Raw genomic sequence first — 17,898 nt, forward strand, 5'->3', positions numbered from 1 at the left:
CATCTCCCAGGACTAGTGAGAAGAAAGGCCTCTTGGATTAGAGAGACTGTTAACAGCACTAGTGGGAGGTAGGTTGGAAGAATCAGGGAGCATCCATACATTATACACGTTCAGGCTGAAGAAGATGGACTTTTCTTGATAGTTAGTGGGGAACGAGCAATGGGAAAGGATTATAGAAGACAACTTAATATTTAGAAAGCTCAAACAAGGGCCAATTGGAAGAACTGATTAAATGAGACAAAGACAGGTGGCAAGAGTCAAGGTAGACATGTATTGCAATTGTCGTGTATAGGTGAAGACCTCAAGCATTAGAAATGGAAAAAATCCAATATTGAAGGAGCTTCCTCACTAACTCTCTCTTCTTCTTTCCTCTTTCCCTTCCTGGTCTGAATAAGCCTCTGGGTAATGAGGTAATATAGATAAAAATATGTTTTCACTCACCAAGCCAAATAAATTACCCCAGCACCTAGTGGTGGTCTTCGGTTGGATGAGATAGAAATGTAGAATTGATTTTGTAGCTTGTCTCATGGGGGCCTCTGGGAAAATAATTCGTTGGGGTGACCTTTTGTTTTCACATGATTATGGAGATATGACCCAAATCCCCACCCTGAGTTCAAAAAGAAAACAAATTCTCTTCATTACTTTGTTGGCTCTCCTCACTTCTTGATCTCAGCCAACTTTTTCCAGGGTCTCCTTCTATCTGCTCTCCTCCCACGATAATAGTCTTGTATGTTTTGTTCCCTTGGAGCCAAAGACACACTCTTTATGTGGTGAAAAAGAGTAGATTCACCAAAGTCACTCTGGACTAGCTGTCCATAGCCCAGTGATAATAGTTCCACTATCTAAAAGAAAAATGTGAATTTTAACACAAACACTCCCATGATGATTCAGCCTTAACTCTTGCCAGAGGGAGGGCTGCGCCATTTTTTTCCCTCTCCCCAGCACGCAGGCTGCTGTGAAGAAGCATCTGCTGTCTAATTCTTTTCTATATTAGGATAAAATGTTTTTCGGCTTGCTGATTTCAAGCCCTGAGGAAAAGGGGGGAAAAAGAGTTTCTCATAAAGTGTTCATTGCACAACCAATCGGTCTGTGTCCTGGGAACCCCAGGCATGTATTCAGGGACTAAGCCCCAAGAGCAACACCTCAGAGATGATGGGGTCAGGAGCTGGACAGGACGTGCTCACTCCGGGGGTACAGATGGTATCTGTTCAGCTAGAATTCTTCCGCTGTGATTGCTTTAACACCCAGATCATTTTAACCAGCTTCTTATCACAGTTGGGAGGGCCAGCATACTTTTCTTAAAGATTAACCAGACACAGTTTTTAATTTTCACAGTTCAAATAAGGGATTGGGAGAGCCAGCTGAAAAGAGTGGGGTCTAGGAATAAAAATACTCATTCAAAGATGGACATGTCCTTGAGAATACATCTAAAAAGCAAGCTGAGGGAGAAAGTATTGGGGCAGTATTTCCCTATCGGTTCCTTCTGTACCCCGCCCTCATCCCCAAACCCAGGGCTGCTTTTGATGAGAATAAGGGCACGACACCCACAATAAGATTCCTGGCCCAGAGCAGAGGCTGGAGACCGAAGGAGGTGAGAATGCTCAGGACACATCGACATGCTGAAGGCTATTGGCCTTTCTGTCTCATGAGAAGACTCCATAGGAAAACTTGGGGAAAAACGGATTGTATTTTGCTCTTTCCCTCTCATCCTTCAGCTTTCTGTGTGCCAGTGACCTGGCTCACAGCAAGTGCTGGCGAGCGGCAGTGCACCCCTGGGTGTCATTGAGAAGTGAACCGGGAGCTATCCCACTGCCCAAAATATCTCCTGGGAAACAATCCCATCTGCAGGGCTGTGAGCCAAGTTCTTGGTTTTGAGTTTGTAATATAGTAATAGTAATAATAACAATTCTCATTGTTGTGGTTGCTATGATTTTGTCAAACGGGTCCATTTGATATATTTCCTATCACACTGTGAATGCCCTCATGGACATGGGAATATAGCTGCTGAACGTGCTTTAAACTAGCAAATCTCATACATCTCACTGCTTGCAATTATTACTTAAGGACCAGAGAGAATGCAGCCTACTTTTTTGTTCAATAAGATAGATTTTTTTAAAAAAATTTAAAAAATAAGATAGACTTTAAAGCCAAAGTGAGGCATATCACAATCAAGAGGACTTTTTTTTTTTTTTTTTAAGTCAAGGTAATGGAGGAAGAAGATGTTTATTAAGTGATAAAGTCTGGACTTCTTTACAAAGCCCAGACTCTATGCTTCCAGTCAGAACATACCAGTTCTCAGAGGTTTTACAATGCAGCTCTCAAAAGACTTCCCTTTTGATTGTGGGCAATGCACAGATTTCAGCTTCTTGCTCCCTGGTTAGGGTTGATGGGCCAGGGAACAATTTTTATTAGGTTTCAACGCATCTGTGGTACTTAAATACGAGACTGAAATAGGCACTTGTTCCGTGCTGTAGGGTGATAAGTTGCATTAATTTTTATTTTAGTCTGTCTCCAAACATGGCTTTTATAGACTAATAAAAAAGCAATTTTTATAAGTTCACAAAAAACAATGAACACAGTCGAGCATAAATATCTTACGACCATGGCCAGAGGAAAATTATGAACTAAAAAATCTGCTGAAAGTGACACAAAAGGACAATACCTAGATGCTTCCTTCTCAAGGTAGATTAAACTCTCACCTAAATGGAAGATTCTGTAATGTGAATTTCCACTAGTGATTCCTCCCTGCTCTCATCCCACGACAGCTGGAACTCTGTCGCCCTACCCTTCACTAATTTATGCCGTCATACTCTTTAAGATCAGCCTCAAAAATTCAGCTCTTTAGGAGTAATATCACCCATTAATACAAGTCCTCACGTTTCCATATAAGCATAAGTATATTCAGAATATACTGGAAAACACTAAAACCTTAATAGGAAATCTTTCAGGACTCCATTGTCATATCTCTGGAGAGATATTTTATAAATGTGTGGGCAGAGTCTCTCAGACAATAAAACATGTAAAGTAGACTCGAATAACCCTCTTATCAAAGCTCTCCCTGATGGCTTTTATATAGTGGTAGCTACTACAATGTTATATAATTATAATGCTATGTGAAAGATATGGTCTCAATTAACATTTAACATTATGTACTGAATTTCCCCAAAAGTTAAAAAAAAATCAGTGACTCATCCAAATCTTTTGTTTACTTAGTGCCAAACATGTGAACATTTGGAAACTTCCAGATGACTGACAATGATGTTGACTTTTGATTCTGCCAATCTGGGCTCATGAGGTTACCCTTTAAGTTTGAAGCATAAATCCTTGCTTTCACTACTTCCGTAAATTTTATGTTTCAGCCACACGATTAGGCTGATTTTCCATTGCTTCAATACTCCATGCAAAAGGAAAAGAAGCGTGTCAGCAAACAGAGTATTCAAGAATATCAATTTTAATATACAACTTTCACCTTAGACAAAGCATGTTGACTTTCTTAGGCCTTAAGTTGGTTAACGTTTCCTAACCTCATTGTCAAGGTGTTTTGTTTTTTAGAAAAATAGAAGTAGTACCTAGAATTCAGTTAGCGATCTTACCTTTGGTAGGATCACAGTATACCGTTGTATTTGACATTTTCTCAACTCTGTACCCCTTAGTGGAAGCATGAGGGGTGGGGGGTATTGGAAGCTATTCCACAATTTCTATACAGGAGAGACTTGAGTTCAGGAGTACTTGCCTGAAAGCCGGCTTTTCTAGCAAGTACATCACTTCACGTCAGTTGCATGTTTATTTTGAGAAGCTTTGGAGGACTTTCTGGAGATTATGAGGAAAATTGTCTCTATTACTTAAGGTGATACTAGCAGCTAAAATTCCCAAATCTCAATGGCTTAATACAATAAAAGTTTACTTTTTACTCATATAACAGCCGAATGCGTATTTCTGACAAGTGGCTTTTCCTCAAGTACTAATTCCTGGCTCAGGCTCCTTCTATCCTAGAGCTTCAGCATCTTTAACAAACGGCTTCTAAGGACACCAAGCTTTCAGCATCAGGCTGTGAAAGGGGAAGAGGAAGGAGGGGTTTCCTTTTGAATAGATCAGCCTAAAAGTGGTGTATCCCCTTGGCTGGGACTCATTAACATGGCTGGGAAGTGTAGTCTAGCTGTGTGTCCAAGAATAATTTTTTTTTTTTTTTTTTTTTTTTTGCGGTACGCAGGCCTCTCACTGTTGTGGCCTCTCCCGTTGCGGAGCACAGGTTTGGGCGTGCAGGCTCAACGGCCACGGTTCACGGGCCCAGCCGCTCCGCGGCAAGTGGGATCTTCCCGGACCAGGGCACGAACCCGCATCCCCTGCATCGGCAGGTGGACTCCCAACCACTGCGCCACCAGGGAAGCCCCAAGAATAATTTCAGATGGGTTTGGTGATCAGCCAGCAATCTCAGCTACAAACTTCAGCTCCAGCCTCCAGGTCTTGATCATTCCACTGAAAGGAATGTGAGGCATAAACATTAGCATCAAGCTTCTGTCTCCCAAGTACCCACCTTAGACGTATCTGTGAAGGCCATGAAATTCCCCAAAAGCCCAGCAGCCTTGAAGAGGCCTTTCCCCTGAGTGTCTCCTGTCCACCATGCTTTACTGCACTTCCTGATTCATAAGTCCATGCCTCTGTAGGGATCACCGGCCACCAGGGATGACATTTAAAAGATTGGACTCATTGTACACAGGGAGTTATATTTCAGATCCCCAAAACTGAGTCTTCTCATTTCCTTTTTCTCCTGACTTGGCATTGATTTTCTTCATGCTTGAATGAGCTTTATAATTCTGCCAAGGTGGAAGTTCATATTTGCAACTTTTTTCTTTTTCATTTCAACACAAAACGAAAGCTAAAACAGTCTGATTAATTTTCAAGAGCTCGAAAAGGTTAGTTTTTTCCACCCCCATATAATACAAAAATGGATGTGCTAATTTAGCTGAAATGTTATGAAATATGTACTACTGGGTTGAAACCAAGTATGGAAATTCCATGAACGTTTCCCACTGTGATATCTCTTCAAAGACACCTGTTCACATCCTACCAAACAGATTTCTATTCCAATAATTAAAATGTAAATACATCCAACATCAGGAAAAGAAATTCAGCTACCAATGTTGGGATATCTTAGCTCTCTGAGCAGGTTTGATTCTTTCCAACAACATCATGCATGACTCTAGTAATGGAGCAATATACTGTACATTTATACATGAAAATTAGCAATAACTGTCAGGTTCTATTATTGTTATCGTCAACTAAAAATTTTAACCTACAGTTACAATTTCACTAGAGTTCAAATGTTCTCCCATGAAAACTTTTCAGCAGCCCGCTAGCCTTATGAACATTTTGACTCTTAATGAAATGATTAGTGAAAGGACAGTTGCATGTCAGATGTTGTATAACTCCTTGGAAGCCAGTTTCCCACAGCATTTCAAGTTCTTAGAATTCCATTGATGATGTTCTCACACTATGTATGCTCAAAAATTCACTGGCAACACACATCTGTGTTTACCCTTTTAATAATGACAATGTCCACAATAATTTTCATATTCCTAAAGGATTGAGTAATACCTTCAGAACCTTAGAAGGCAAACATGACTTATGTTGGACCTGGAATCATCCTACCATCCATAATAAGAAGAGTCTAAAATTGGAAATCACTTACAAACCGGAAGCAGAAGATTGTCTAAACTGCATATTTCTGGCAAATTAATATAATGGAAGAATCTGCAAAGTTGTGAAAGGAAAGACATAGCCCTGGGTGTATGGGGTGTATAAACTTTTTCTGTGTTTATCCAATTTCAATTCAATCAATTCTATTTGAATTAGGGATTTTTTTTCAATATACAGTATATACTGTGTGCATCTTGACACTTTTTTTTTTAACAACAATAAATACAGATGGGAGGAATCACAGGATGGGAGAGGACCGTCAGTCTTTGCATGTTGTATAGAGAGGAAAAAAATGTTTGACTCTTGATTATCCTTTCTAAAAGGGTCTTAGGAAAGAAATATAGGTACCATAAAGTAAATTTCCTATAACTCTGCAGTATAATCAGAATCGAAGAACCAGAAAGCATTTGAAACCACACATGTTCAATACAACTACCACCACTCTGCTTCCCACTCTCTTGGCCAATCTTGTTAATTGATCACATTAGCCCACTGGGCCCAGATATGAGTACAGAATTGTTCTCAACATAAAGCTTTAGGTATCTATTCCCAACTGACAGTTGACCTAATTTGTAACTCAATATAAAAATCTACTTGTCATTCCTGACATAGGAGATCCCTGGGTAAGAATCTGAGGGAAAGAAAAGTTACAGTCATGATCTTGGAAACTTCTCTGTAGATTCAAGTGGTCATCTCTACAATAGAAGCTGCCCTTTACATTCTGAGGTTATTTTCTTCTGATTTGACTTTGCCTCAAGAAGCTTTGATGCCTTCCTGGCAGACACATCTGTGATAATCACATGAAAAATAAAGAGCATGACAGAGAAATAAGTTTAACTCTCATTGTCTGTAGCATACACTTTTCCCTATGTTGAAGTCTCACCAGTTATCAAACTGGGATATACAGGCTGTCAAATGCAGTAACCTCATCAAAACAGACTGGGCCACCAACCGTTACAGTGGCGCCCAAGATAGGGTTTCCAGGAGCAAGCGTTCAGGGCTGCTTTCTCTCTTCTGGGTCTTTGAAACGTGAAAATCTCTGCTGGCCCATAGCTTTTTGGTCAACTGCTTACTGACTGTAAATTAATTCTGAGTCAGACAAAACCAGCACATATACAAAACCATGCGGGCAGCAGCCTTTGTGCTGACATCAAATCTGTCTTATCTTTCTTACTCTTATTTGCCTTGATACCCTCACTAAGTCATTTTTAATCTTAAAAAATCATATAAATATTGTTCTTAGACATCTTAAATCCTTTTTGGCACAAGGAAAGATGTAAATACATAAAAATGAATTAACATATAAATAAATCAAAATTACCACCACTAGCCTTCTTACATTTCACAGTCCACAAATCTACCACAGAAGGTTACTATCTTCTGAAAATCGTTTAATTATTTTACTATTGTGTCTGTTAGCCAAAGAGGTCTGTTTTCCAATGTATTCAAGAGAAATGTGTTAAAGGCATGCTAATATACCTAAGAATAACACCACTGATATTATCAGTCTTACAGTTACATTTATAGAGGTGCAATGTCCTTCTTTGTACCTTTAAGATATCGTTGGGTCTTTTTTTCCACATGGAGAAGTTAAAGTTATTAAAGGTATTGTATGATTTAACCAATGTCTCAGAAAACACTAGAGGGGCAAGAAGCTATAAGGAATTGGCTCATGTCTTCAGGGGTTAATATTCCCTTGAGAGAAGACATTATTCCCTCCCTTTCTTTATATTTGTGAAATCTTGCTTTTGACTTGACCAGGCCAAAGAAAATAATGTCTCTCAGGCAACTGATAGACTGTGAAATTAAGTTCAAGAAATCAGATCTCTTGAAGGAGCAATCCTTATCCCTGAAACCACCCTGCCATCACAGACTCAAAGAAATCTGATTTTGAACTCATCCATCAGTTTTGTTTCCTCTCTATTTGTTTTTGCAGTTGGTGCAAGAAACTGGTGGTTTTGAGATCAGCAGGAAAACGTTCAAGTGAAAACAAAACTTTCTTGCAGGCATTTTTGCTGGCAATAGTGTCCTTTTCTCCTTTGGGTCCTCAATGCATTTCTCAGTTTTACAGATATTTTCCTTTTGAAGTCTTCTCACCAAAGCTGTCAGTAGGATTCGTGACATGTGCAACTTGTTGCAGACAAAAGCACTTTCTTTATTCCACACCTGCCAAATATATTGCTTTTTTTACCTGGGTATTTGTAACCACTGGTGGTTCCAACTTTAATGTTGAAATGAACAGGGTTCCATGTTAAAGGAAGCTGCCTATAGTCTGGTTGACAGAGGTGGCCTCTTATCATCTTACATAATAAAATTAAACTTGCTATTTATTGTGCACACTGTGTGTCAGGTGCTTGGTCACTGTGTGTCACATTTTTAGTTCGGAGTCAGACAAAAATAAGATGGAGTTATTATTATCATCATTATTAAATAGCTTCAAAAACAATGTCAGAGTAATTAAAAAGTAATTAAATAGGTGATCAAAAACCATATAGAAAATTAGAATTTAAACTCAAGAAAATCTGAATTCAAAATCAGTATTCTATACCATTCCCCTCCTACCATAAAGTTCTCTGAATATGTTTCACTCAGCCTTCAACTTTTCAAAATACAAAGTGTACACTAATCACATGTTGCAGATCTCTTGATCAGAATCACCTTATAGTCTTTACATTCAAGGAGAATTGAAAACGTGAAAACACATGGAACTTTACAGTGTTCTACTTGATTTTATCAGTTTTGCAGGGAGCTGCATTTGGGATCTTTAATCATTTGAAGTGTTCAAATTCAGTGCTACCATTCAGGAACCAGTGAAAATAAATCAGCAAGTCTTATAGCAGGACTTGCATACGTTATTTTCAAAGCACTGCCTAATATGATTGGCATATTAATCAGATTAGGAACTTCATTTGGACTTAAGTGATTCTAAGTATTTTCTCTTTAATATTTTGTGGATTTTTTAGAGATATTTGAGGGAGTTTTGCCTTCCATGCTTGATTTTAATTTAAATAATTTTGTCATGTCTACCTCCATTTTCTTTTATATTCCATTTTCTTCTTCCTTGTTCTTTTTTTTTCTTTTTTGCATCTGTGAACTATAGTTTGATCCAATAAGAGTGATATGGAGCTTATTAAATAAGAAAGTGTCTGTCAACTGGAATCAACACTTGCCCAATGTAGTTTTCTTTTTACTTGTCTTTGAACATCCTGGACCTTGGGTACTCGCACAGGACTGTAAAGAGATCTGTATTCTATTTTAGGAATATTTTATTTCTGCTGACTTCTCTTACCCTTTTCCATGCATATACAGCAAACAAGTCAAATTTTCTGATTTCTGAGCATTGTCACCTTTCAGTCCATGTTGCAATTGTTCATTCATTTAACTGAGAGCTATTTTTGAGTGCCTTTTGTGTGTGTGCCAAGTACGTGCAATGATAGGCAACGGGACTGTGGCAGTGAAATAGATAACGTCATTCGGGTCCTCTAGAAATCACAGGGCAGGGAGGAAGACAGAGAGAACCTGAAATTACCAATATGGCGAGGGTTACAGAAGGCGAAAGATGCCATTTGTTGAACCAGTGACAAAGGTCTTAATTTAGTTTGGAGGATTGGAAGATCAGCAGCATCTTCCCTGAGGAAGTGACATTTGTGCTGAGAAATAAAGGGATTGGCCAGATGGGAAATGGAGAAGGAGGGATAGTCAGGCTTTCTAGGCACCATGAGCCACTTTTTGGAGGGAATGTAAAGTGATGTACGAGGCAGCTTCTTTTCTTGCCTAGAGTTCATTGCCAGTATTCTGGACGTACTTTAAAGTCCTTTTTGCCAATTGTCTAAATTCAGACTTTAAGGAAAAGCACTTTTGCTGCTGTATTTCCCACTTCCTATATTTTGGTTATTTTTTAACTCTTGAATAAGATAAGAATAAATGGGGATGAAAAACCAGAAGAGGTTTCTGCAGTATTAGCAAGAAGGTATTTCAAGGGAACTTTAAGGGATGAGGAATCATTTATTATTCTTTACTACAAGCATTGTGATAAGTTCTCCTTTTAATTTAATACTTAATTTAACTCTCTGAAATCAATATTGTTCCTGTCTTTACAGTGGTGGAAACTCATGCTTGGGGAGGGTAAGTTATTCATACTGTGTGAAGTAGGGCCAGAATCTGAAACTAGGTATTGCTGACTCAAAAGCCCATGTTTAATGTCTCTACAAAGTAGCAAAGACACAGAAGTGGCTTAGGAAGAGGATGTTTGCTAACAGTGGTAGTCCAGTTTCACTGAAGATAAGGAAAGCACACAGAAGGTAAAGTTGGAAGGTGAAACATGACAACAGAAGTGTACAAACAGATGTAATGGAAATTGTTGGCCATCCACTCAAAACCCAGTTCCTTTCCAAACAGGTGTCTTCCTAACATCATCACCTCATGTAGGGAAATCTGACCATTTTCAGCAAAAGGGGTTTTGTATTTCTAAGGATAATTTCAGTTCCCTTGTCAATAATTGGTTCAGGAACATAGACCACAGCCAATCAGCACTCATCATTCCCCAGCCCACTGGGATGTTTTTAGCAATGGCATATGACCCACCTCAATAGGCATATGATCCAATGAGATGGCAGGAGGGAATTTAAAAGGTCATTTGAGAAAAAGATTATTGATTTAAAAAAAAAAAACTACTGCAATATATGTGAGGTGCAGAACTCCCATAATGATTTTACCACCAGCTTGGAGAACACCACTGAGGTGAAGAGTTATAACTTTCAGAGGGAAACATAAAGTCAATGTCACAAGGTGGTTCAGACCTCCATTTATTGAATCATCTCGTACCTTCTAATCCTGGCTCTGCCTTATACTAGCTGGTAACCATGAACAAGTTATTTAACTTTAAGCTGCTGTGGTCTGATCTGTTAAATGGGGATATTAATAATACCACCTCACAGGGTTTTGGGGAGGAATAACTGGATATACATCTCCTAGCATATGACACACAATAAATGGTAGTTTTATTATTATAACTTAAGCCACAGTGAAACCTTTATATTTCTGATAAAGGAGGAAAATTAGTGGCTATATTTGAGTTTAAAGATTTTAACGAACATTATCAAATATTTTTCTTACTTACTAAGACCCAGAGTCAGTAAATTTACCATTTCTCCAGATTTTGGGTAAGGAAGAGAATCAGCTGTGAAACTGATCATGGTATGTAAAATTGCTAACCTGCATCAACTGGAAATTGATATACAGCTCAAGTTTTATACTTCACAGCACCTCTGAACCAAAAGGAAAAGAGGGCTTTCCATGAAATCAGATTAAATAAGAACTTGGGCCTTAGCCCCTTTCTGATTCTGAAGGTCTGCTATCAGTATCATAAATCACCCAGGTCTGAAGCAATCAGAGTAACTAAGGCTAATATATGGAACAGTGTGCTTCTCTTGATTGTCAACTGGATCCAAGAACAAGGTACTCAATGCCACGTGCAGAAATTGAAAAAGCAGGAGGAATGCATTTCACGGACTTCTACCAGCAAAGGACGTTTGCATATTTATTCTCTGATTTAGCAGTTGAGGTTTTTCTGTCACAGAAAGACAGTCATTAGAGGAGAAGGGGCAAACTACAAATGTGTAATACTTTGGTTTTTTTGTTGTTGTTCTTGTTTGTTTGTTTTTCATCTATAATTGCTTTGTTTTTCACTATAATTGCTTTATAATACTTTTGAATCTGGTATGAATTTACTGATGGTTCTTCATCTTGGCCCTGAAGAATGGTTTTATAACAATGAATCTATGTATTTTCAAGGTTTTAATGGGGATAATAATAAGAACATACAAAATTTTGTTTTTAATTTTCTTACCATAACTTTTCATTTACTTTTTATATTTCTAGTAGTGGCAGGAGTAAGAATAAAGGAAGCAATCATGATTATTACTATTAATTTTTATTAGTGTTAATAATAGTTACTATAAAACCAGCGATTAAACCTGTTTTTCATTTAGGCTAGGATGCATAGGAGAGGTCAGTGCCCATTGTAGCCACAGGCCAACTCAAGTCATTGATAGATAAGAAGTGAGGGTGGCAGATGTGGGGAGTACAAAATGTAGAAGAGAGAAGTCAGAAATAGAAAAGGCAAGGAAAGAAAGGTCAAGGTCAAGTGGCCAGCCAGAAGCATAATTAACTATTTTTAGGCATGAGTCAGGGATATAACAGCCTGCGAAGGCTCCATCTCTGCGCAAAATGAGGGCTGCCCATTCCGTGGTAATCAGAGCTACCTGTACTGATAAATTCAGTCTACTTTGCAGAGAGTGATTTTTTTATCTTGCCAAATGCAATTCTAAATATGTAATTATAGGTCCCCTACCGCCACCCCCAACCAGGGCCTAGCATTCAAGGGATTTCCTGAACTCCCTGCTGTTAGCATCAAGCCATAGGAACCTTTGGGTTACCCTCAGCCTATTCTTGTTTTCCTAGTGATGAAATAGGGCAGAACCAAGAAGCTTGTCAAACTTGGACCCAGTTTCATTGTAAAAAGGAGCTGTAGTCTGTGTGAGATAACCACTAAGCCCCTCAACAGCTCCTGCCTCACTTCTCATATTGTCTTTAAAGCAGTGATCTTCAAGGTGGGATCCTGCACCACAGGAATCAGATTCAACTGGCTTGATATGAAAAGTGAGGATTCCTGGATTCTAATACGCCAGGGATGGCACGCACTTGCCTGCACTTTCGACAAACACTTCAATTAATATGTGAAATAAAGCTTTCTTTAAGTCCTAGTTCTTCCACCCAACTACCCTTCCCAAATTTGCTCTTAGGTGGCTGTCAATCAGTCTTTGCAGAGGTGTTAAAAATAATCACATTGTTCACAGATACTGCTTAAAAGAGTAGATCCCCCCAAAATTATTTGCATTTTTGAAGTGGTTTCCAAGAAGGTACAATTTCTTGATAAGAAGAAAAATATAGTATTAGAAGAAGTTAGTTTGTCAATGTGTGATATGCAAATGTTCAAATAATAAGATAATAATTATAACCAAGAATTATGGAACATTGATTTATAAGCATTATTGCTAATTCTTATTACAAATCATAGGAGAAGAAATATCCCATTTTCACTGAAGAAAAACCTGGGGTCCAAGTGGTAAAATGCTTTGTTCCAAGACCATACATTTGGCATATGCCTAATCAGAATTTTAATTTTATATTGTTTTGGCCATATATATAGTTCAGTCTCTTTCCATTTAGACCATACTACTTTCTGAAAAAATATCCTTTCAATGACAAAGTACACATTAGACATCATCTTTAGAGAATTCCTGTGACATCCATTTGGCTAAAGTTGCTGAGAACCATAATTATTTTTATGAACGATTAAAGCATTTTACATGTTTCTAGACATTTCTTTAATAAGGTTTAGCACTGCCGTGTTGAAAATGTGTCATTTTCATTACTGCACTGAGACTCTTTTTGCACCCAACTCTTTATTTCTGCTACCTTGGTTTCATTTCTATCACCTTTCAAAGAGCTGCCTGTCTGAAATTATTTATTTTTTTAGGTTATTTGCATTATTATGAATTAACTCCGAAGAAAGGTTATAGCTTTTCAGAGATCTGTAGGAAGTGTGGGGATTTATTTGTGTAATTTTAACTTAAAATTTATTAGAGAATGAGTTCCCAGGGTTTATCAACTTGTTCTGTCGGTTTGACATTTAGTTGAAAGTATTTGCCACTCTGATTCTCAAGGAACACAATCTCTTTCCTATGTTCATCTCTAAGACATTTTTGGAGAAGACCTTCTACGTGCTAAATCTAAATGCACTTACCCAACTACTTTAGTGATAGTTTGTTTTATTTTGTTTTTCTTCAGAAAGGACAGAAATCTAAACATTGAGTGGATTAGATGTGATTTGAAACCTTAGGTAGCAATTTGGTTAAACTGAACATTACTTTTACTCAGACATGACTGGAAGGATTTGGAATCCTTTTGAACTGGCAAGTGTTCTTTAAACAGCTATGTGGAGAGAGGACATCACTTTGCATTGAGTAAGTTAAATCAGTGCAGTATATAAATCATGATGCTCTCTTCCTTGGTACATTCATCACTTTTGCTGCTTTCCTCAGATGCATTCCTCTTCACTCTCCTGTCCTCTGTAGCATCAGGGGAAGAGCAGGTGTTAAGCATTTTCCAGTCAGTCTGGCGTCCACCCTTTGGCTGTGTTTGATCAGTGGCAGGCAGAGAAAGGGCCTTGTGGGAGGTGAAGAGGGAAAATAAGCCAATTATTTTTATCCCTTTGCTTTGGGCAGGTTCTTGGGTGTTGGCTTCATACATTCCACATCATTAGCTCCTACCAGACATATCTGCTATGATTCCAGTTTCCATCAAGTGATGCTGGTCCGTGGGCTCAGGGAACACCATCTCCTCACTTTGTCTCTCCAGCCTAGGAGTGGGAGTGACTTCCTGCTGTGAGAATCTCTTGGGTTACCTGACTATCTCTTCTTCAGTATACTTGTATAACCATCACTTGTATAACCTAGTCCCTGAGTGTAGATATCTGAACTTGGTTTTGTTTTTCTGGTTAAACCTTGACCTCTACACCTCTATGCACATAACATTTATCATTAGCACTAATAACATGTTTAGGGTTATTTTAGTGCCTTCTAATAACAACCTAGAGGAGTATTGGGAAAATTGCAACAAACCTAACTATTGTCATGATGTTGAGCTATAATTAATTATGGAGTATTTGCTATCATGTATTTTTTTCTTAAAGGAACACTTATTTAGTTATTTATTTATTTTGGCTGTGTTGGGTCTTTGTTGTTGCACGTGGGCTTTCTCTAGTTTCGGCAAGCAGGGGCTACTCTTCGTTGCAGTGTACGGGCTTCTCATTGCGGTGGCTTCTCTTGTTGCGGAGCACAGGCTGTAGGTGCTTGGGCTTTAGTAGTTGTGGCATGTGGGCTCAGTAGTTGTGGCTTGCAGGCTCTAGAGTGCAGGCTCAGTAGTTGTGGCGCACGGGCTTAGTTGCTCCGCAGCATGTGGGATCTTCCTGGACCAGGGATCAAACCCGTGTCCCCTGCCTTGGCAGGCTGATTCTTAACCACTGTACCACCAGGGAAGTCCTATCATGCATTTTTGAGACAGTAGAAGAAAATATATCTTGCTGAAATGAGTTTTTGGAAGAAAATAACACACCGGTTTGGGTTTGTTTTTTTTTGTTGTTTTTGTTTTTGTTTTTTGTTTTGTTTTGTTTTTTTTTGCCTGTTTGTTTTTTATAGTGTTCAAGGTTAGTAAATCATCCAATAAAAAAAATCCATCCCAGGTACATTCCAAATTGTAATTTCCCATGAAAATCTCTTAAATTTCTAAGCCAGCACAAATATAGACACCTATCAAATGTTTTCATAGCATCAACTATATAGATTTGAACTAGTACATAAAAACCTCTTCATGTACACTGAAAAAAATTAATAGTAAATTTTGTGTGTTTGTACTAAGTGCAAAAGGGAGTCAAAATTACTTTTACCACATAACAATTTGTAAGAAAACTAACCAGAGACTTCTATAGTTTGGCTGGATACTCCCCTCTCATTCAGCCAGGGGTACTACGGGGGGGGAATAATTCCTAGCTCTGGTCCCTAACTGTTACACAGACAAAACTGGTTTTCTTTAAACCCTGTTCTTTTTATTCCTGTTTGCACAAGTAAGCCATATTTATAGCTCTCATTGCAGATAGATGAGATCATGTGTCTGAGTTCTGGCCAATGGAATGTGGGAGAAAGTGATGGATATCCCTTTCAGTCCTGATTCTTAGAAACTTCCTAATATATTCTCCACTTGTGCTTGATTTTATTTCACTTTGCCAAAAGCAATTGATGTAATTTAAGACTATGAAATTCTTAAAGGTGGCAAGCTATAAGCTGGGTTCCTGAATGACCATGTGGAGCAGAGTGGCCCATGTTTCCCAAGGGCTGATATGCATTGGGCTGTGGTGTGTGGGAAGATTTGCTTTTACTGTGTTAAGTCGCTGAAATTTCAAGGTTAGAGTAGCAAGTGTTTACCTTGATTAGTACACAGATTAATTAAGCACTGACAGAACAAAATTTCAGAAATACACTATTAATCTGATACCTAAATTCTTCCATTTGGATTCTTTTTAGTACTGCATTCATCCTTTCCTCTCCTTTTCCTCCTTCTAATTTCCATATGTTCATTTTAATATGGAAAAGTGGGCTCTGTTGAAATATAAATGAATGAAGGCATGCTGCCAAAGGCTTGTCTTGTGGTGTGCCTTGAGGATTTAACTTGTATTTTATTTTTCATAGCTATAGCAAGCAACCTTTTTGTTGGTCTTTTGAGGGGTGAAGCATTGGGAGCAAATAACAGGGACTTGCTCCATCTCCTTGCCAAGCTGGACGTAAGACTTGGTTTGTGTTTATAGAAATTGGGCCTTTCTAAATGTGCTATCAATCTCTTCTAGGAGAGTTAATCTGCTCTTTTGCAAGAGGAAAGTCATGAAGGAGCTCTTTTTGTGAGGATCTTAAAATAATCAAGGGTTGACAGGACACTGAGGACAGACTAGGAAAAAGAAATAGGTTCAGGATGTTTAATGATATTCTAAGGCCAGGGGCATGCTGAAGCCAATGGACCAAATGAAGTATGCAGGAACGTCCCCTTATAAGTGCTTAGGACCAGTGGCTGGGCTAGAGGACCTATCTCATACTTATACCTATGATTCCTTAATAGTTAATGAACCACCATGTAGGGGCTTATCTCTGATGTCCAAAGTCCACTACATACCAAATGGAGCAGTGGAGGAGCAAAAACCCCAGGATTTTGAGAGTTGGAGTGATCTATGCTAGTTATTCATGAAACTGGATCCTCTACTGCTTGACAGTTTTGTGGAACTGTATCCTAGGCATGGATGTGTGATATCTTTACTGATGTCCACTCTTCAGTATTCTTAGCTTATATGTCTTTGCATAGCTTATCCCAAATAAAGTAGGGAGCTCAGGGCTCTAATGATGCAGTTTCCCATTTGTATCAAATATTCTGTACAATGAGCATAAGTTCACCTTCTCTTGTGTGAGGTTCCTTCTACTACTAGCTTATGCTGACTTTAGAATCTCATCCTGCACAGCAGAAAAGACGACATCTTTGAAGTAAAAAAAAAAAAAAAAAAAAATCTCTGTTTGGCTATTGGGAAATCAACTTAGCCTCTTCTGACTTATTTCCTGTCTGGGCTACCTGTATTATGGAAGTGTGAGCAGGATGAATGAGGTAACACATACAGATGTGCCTAGCATGTTGCCTGGCACATGGCAGGCGCTCTGTAAATCTGTAGGTCCTGTGCAATGATATCTTCTAAAAATAAATGGACCTTGGTGTTTCCGTATCCAGGGAGACTCAGGGAGAACATCTGTTGTTCCAGATACAGGTGTAGCCCTGATATTTTTCTCATATCTATTCAAGCATTTAACTTTCTCCTCTTCACAGCTCCTGTAGGGCTGAAAGCTCCAGTGGTCAGCGTGGAACGTAGACTATAGGAATAAAGGCTGTCACGTCCTCTGGTATTATGAGTGTTCCACACTTCACACCTTGTCCTGAAACTAGCCCCCAAATAACAAGGATTTAATTTTCCAAACTCTGATCCAAGAATAGCCACTATCTCTTGAATCTTTACAATAGCCTCAAGGAAAAGATGTATGATCTTGTTTTGTGTTGGTGTCAGACTATCAGTAGTGATGCTATGACTAGAAATGCCTGGGAACACTCACCTGGGCCCATACTACTTGTGGTGAGTCCCCACAGGGAGTTCCCTGCTTGGACTGGAGCCAGTGTTGTGGCTGGACTGGGCCTTGTGGTTCTTATTATGATTGCAAGATGCACCTCAGAAACAACCACCTGGGAACTCTGAAAAACAAGATCGATTCCTCGCAGTTCTTGGATGGTACATAGCACAGCTGGGGCCACACAGGGAGGTCCTGGGTAGAGAGAGAGAGTGTGAACCTGGGTTCTCCCTTTATTGGGATCTAGGGTGGGGTGCCTAAGGTTTCATAGGTTTACTCTTTACTGGAGAATTTAAAGCATAAGAGTGGGAATTAGGGCATGGGAAGGGAAAAGCAGGGTCACTCAAGAGGTCAGTTATCTAGGTTGCCAGGCGCTTTCTAAAAGGGAAACTTCATGGGTAGAGTGACCTGGCTATTTGTCTAGTTGTGT

The 17,898-nt window shown here is 38.9% G+C and overlaps 1 protein-coding gene across 12 annotated transcripts in view; it reads left to right on the plus strand.

The window, feature by feature from the left end:
* The window catches only part of RNF144B (ring finger protein 144B), an 850,456-nt gene that overhangs the window by 793,904 nt on the left and 38,654 nt on the right, over positions 1-17,898 (plus strand). The gene's annotated exons all lie outside the window — the stretch shown is intronic.

The sequence above is a fragment of the Stenella coeruleoalba genome, assembly GCF_951394435.1.
Source record: "Stenella coeruleoalba genome assembly, chromosome: 10".
Taxonomy (NCBI): domain Eukaryota; kingdom Metazoa; phylum Chordata; class Mammalia; order Artiodactyla; family Delphinidae; genus Stenella; species Stenella coeruleoalba.